We start from the raw sequence: 4210 nt of genomic DNA, 5'->3' as shown, positions 1-4210 counted from the left end.
AGAGCAAGGATTTTAATTTAATTTCTCTACCAAGCTATAAGTTTAAATGAGTCCTTCTGGACCAGACTTCACTTCCTGCTAACATTGGGAGTAACTTGAACTGCCAAAGCTCCATTTCAAATTATTGAAAATAATTTGCCTCCCCACAGAGGCAGAGGTCACTGATGGACTTTATTAGGCTTATTCAGTATTTCCTAAAAGGCAGTTACCCTGGAAAGCAGTTAATAGCACAGGCTGTCATGACCAATTGCCAATGCATCAGGAATTCTGCTAGGCTCAACCTGAAAAATATATCCAGACTCTGACACCTTGTTACCACTTCTTTCCCCTTTACAAAGGACAGTTGCCTCTCACTTAGACTGTTGCCATAATGTCCTAACTAGTTTCCCTGCTTCTGTACTGCTCCCTCTGCAACACGCACACAGGATTCATTATCAACACAGCCACAAGAGCAGTCCTCTGAGATGTAAGTCAGATAAGGTCACTCCTCTGCTGAAATCCAGAAATGGCAGCCCACGTTGCTCTGTATGAAAGCTCCCTTACTCCAGCCTCCACTGCTCTATATGACCTGATGCCCTCTCTCCATCACCTCTTTGACTCCCTGCCCTTCCCTCCAATTCTTCTCCAGCCCCACCGGCCTCCTCACTCTTCCTGCCTTGAGCTATTTCCTCTTCCCCCACATATCTCCATGAGTTACTCTCACTTTTTTTTGACTCTTTGTGAGAATGTTTCAGATGTTATGTTCTCAAAGAGGCTGCTCTTTATTTCCCTATCTTACCCACACTCCCACTAGACACTCCCAGTCCCTTTAATCTTTTATTTCCCCAGTAGCATTTACTTATTATTTTTATTTCTCCCTACCTCCTCCACTAGGATGTAAACTTCATGACAATAGGGATTATTTATTACTATTTTTAAATTATTATTATTATTATTAATTTTTGTTTCGGTTTTATTTCATCATCATAAACTGAACTCTACAATCCAGCTAGACCTGGGGGAAGGAACCACGGAGCCCGCAGAACGGCAGCGAGAGTGCGGAGACTCTGGGCTATTTCAAGCAGGTGGGGGTGGAAGGGTGCTCTCCTGAGCTAAAGGAATAGTCTGGAAGTTCAGATAAAAAACGAGTTAGATTCATCAGATCTGTCCACAGTCGGCAATGGTGATCTTCTTGCTCGTCTTGCCGTTCCTGGACCCGAAGCGCTCCTTGGCTTCCACGACGTTCATGCCCTCCTTGACCTTGCCAAAGACCACATGCTTGCCGTCCAACCACTCAGTCTTGGCGGTGCAGATGAAAAACCCGGAGCCGTTTGTGTTGGGTCCAGCGTTGGCCATGGACAAGATGCCAGGCCCGGGTGCTTTAGGATGAAGTTATCATCAAACTTCTCCCCGTAGATGGACTTGCCTCCAGTGCTATTGTGGCGCGTGCAGTCCCCACCCTGGCACATAAATCCCAGAATAATCCTGTGAAAGAAGGAATCTTTGTAGCCAAATCCTTTCTCCCCAGTACTCAGAGCACGAAAGTTCTCTGCTGTCTTTGGAACTTTGTCTGCAAACGGCTCGAAGGAGACGCGGCCCAAGGGCTCGCCATCCACCGCGATGTCAAAGAACACGGTGGGGTTGACCATGGCTGGACAGCAAGGGGGCATCTACAAGGTCAATAGGGATTTTTTTTAAGGTTTTAATTATTCATGAGAGACACACAGAGAGAGGCAGAAGGAGAAGCAGGCTCCTCTTGGGGAGCCTGATGTGGGACTCAATTACAGGACCTTGGGATTACCACTGGAGCTAAAGGCAGACACTAAAACACTGAGCCACCCAGGTGCCCCATGACAATAGGGATTTTGGCTGTTATGTTCACTGATTTATTCTCAGGGCCTAGCACATTATAGATGTCCAATAGATATTTGTTAAGTAATTGAACGAATAAATACATTGCTATTTTCTGGCAGTGAGAGAAAGAGTGCTTTGGCTTATAATATCGGGCACAACGACCTTGTGCTGAAATGTGCTGGTATCTTTGAGGCACCAATAAATAGGTCCCCCATCTGGTCTAGGTCTAAACAAGTTGATAAACTAAGTTTCAGCAGACAAAGGACAAAATATTGCCATATTGCTAAAAGGACTACTGAAAGAACATGTTCATGTCTGTAAGCAAGTGACGGGTCTACTACTGCATCTCCAAATTAGACATGTTTCCACAAAGCAGTACTGGACCATAGCCACTCTCCCCCAACAGAGGCAGAATGAATTCCCAGAGAAGCATAGAAGAATCCCCACTCTCCAAGATGAGAAAAGATGTAGGAGCCAGCTATCCATGAAGTTTCTCCTACCAAATTCCCAAATGACCTGTTTTCCTTCTCCGTGGTGAATGGGAGGTGGAGCAGCTGAGGAATGGTGAAAGAATGGGGAGAGGTTGTAGAGTTACTCTAATACAGATAGAAGAAAACATTAGGAATGGGAAAGAAGCATTGTCTCTTGATGATATTTATATTATTCCTTTGTTGAAAAAAAGGTGGGCTTTTTTGGTTAAAAATAATATGTCTCAGATATTTGAAATTGTTAATTTTACTTTCAGCAAACACACAGTAATGAAAAGCCAGTCAACATGCTTGGAATAGAAAGAATTGTTCAAAATATAAAACTGGACCTAACTCATTAGCTATCAGGGAAACATTAAGAGAAGGCTATGCTTTTAAAATAGAGATCCTTCAATAGCCCCTCAACTCTAGTCATGTTGCAAATGTTTTCAAATCATAGACTGCTCCTTTGGATTTTCTTCAAGGTAATGAGAGGCACATCATGAAGAAAGTACACATATTGGGTGTTTGTTATATGCTGGGTACACAATAGTGAACAAAATAAATATAGCTCTGCCCTTACAGAATCTAGTGGGGAAGACGTTTAAGTAGATGGAGAGTGAAAATAGAATATTAGTAGCCCCAGACACATATGTATATTGAGGCTAAATGCAGGAAATGTTCAATCAATGTTTACAAAATGTCCCTTATGCAGGAGAGGAGGGAAACTGAGTGGGGAAAAATTAGACAGGGAGACAAACTATGAGAGAATCCTAACTCTGGGAAACCAACAAAGGGTTGCGGAAAGGGACGTGGGTGGGGGGATGGGGTAACTGGGTGATGGGCACTAAGGAGGCACTTAATGGGATGAACACTGGGTATTATACTATATGTTGGTAAATTGAATTTATTTTTTTATTTTTATTTTTTTTTTGGTAAATTGAATTTAAATTAAAAAATATCTTAAAAATACCCCTTATGCTTCAGGCACAATATCAAGTTCAGGGCATATAAAGATAAGACATAGTCCTGCCTGAAAAAAAAAAAAAATAGAGTTTGAAATGGGAGAGATAAAAATCGCAGATAATTAAAATACAGAGTAAAGTATACTATGTCTTGACCTGTACATGGAGCCACGGTACTCAGAGAAAGAAAACAATTCAAGTTTGGGCTTCAGGAAGACTTCTTGAAGAGCTGAGTTTAAGCAATAATACAGAAATAGCAGAGGACAAAAGTGAGTTGGAAGACAGATTTGAGATGCTTGCTCAGAATACAGTGGAGCTAATGATGAAGAGATAAAAACGCAGCACGAGAAAATAAGAGATGGGAGGATAAAGGATCAACTTCTACATATGTTTAGATAGACTGAAAGGAGGAAAAAATAGAAAGAATGGGGGAAATATAAAAGCTCAGATGTTTCCAGAATAAAGCAATTGAAGCCCTCAGCTGTGAAAACTGTAGTGTGTTCTCATCAGTAAATCACACAGGTGCATGAGAGTGAAACTGCCAAGTGATAAGTAAAAATTGAAAACTGAAAAAACAAGTAGTAAAGAAAAATAAGTTATTTACCGAGGAACAACAACTGGATAACAACAGAGTTCTCATTAGCAACAACATATGCAAGAAAACATTAGAATCTTACCTTTAAAGGAGTGTGGAAAAATAAGCAGCCAGAATTGTGTTCTCAGAGAAGTTACCACTGAAAAGAAGATGAATTAAAACCACTTCAAGATATACAAAGACCAAGTGTTTATTACCATGAGCTCTTGAAGAAAGTTTCCTAAAGGAGGAAATTCAACAGAGAAGAAAAGATGAGTTCAAAAATCTGTAGTAACCAAAGGAGGCACCAACAGGGAAGAGGGAAGAGTAGACTGAGACAGGCCACTTTTGTACTCAGGGATTTGGGCTTC

The 4210-nt window shown here is 41.4% G+C and overlaps 1 pseudogene; it reads right to left on the bottom strand.

The window, feature by feature from the left end:
- Positions 1-1137: 1137 nt before the first annotated feature.
- LOC112919608 (peptidyl-prolyl cis-trans isomerase A pseudogene) lies at positions 1138-1630 on the bottom strand (annotated as a pseudogene).
- Positions 1631-4210: the final 2580 nt, after the last annotated feature.

This window comes from Vulpes vulpes, chromosome 4 (assembly GCF_048418805.1).
Source record: "Vulpes vulpes isolate BD-2025 chromosome 4, VulVul3, whole genome shotgun sequence".
Lineage (NCBI taxonomy): Eukaryota > Metazoa > Chordata > Mammalia > Carnivora > Canidae > Vulpes > Vulpes vulpes.
This window is presented reverse-complemented; position numbering and strand designations above follow the sequence as displayed.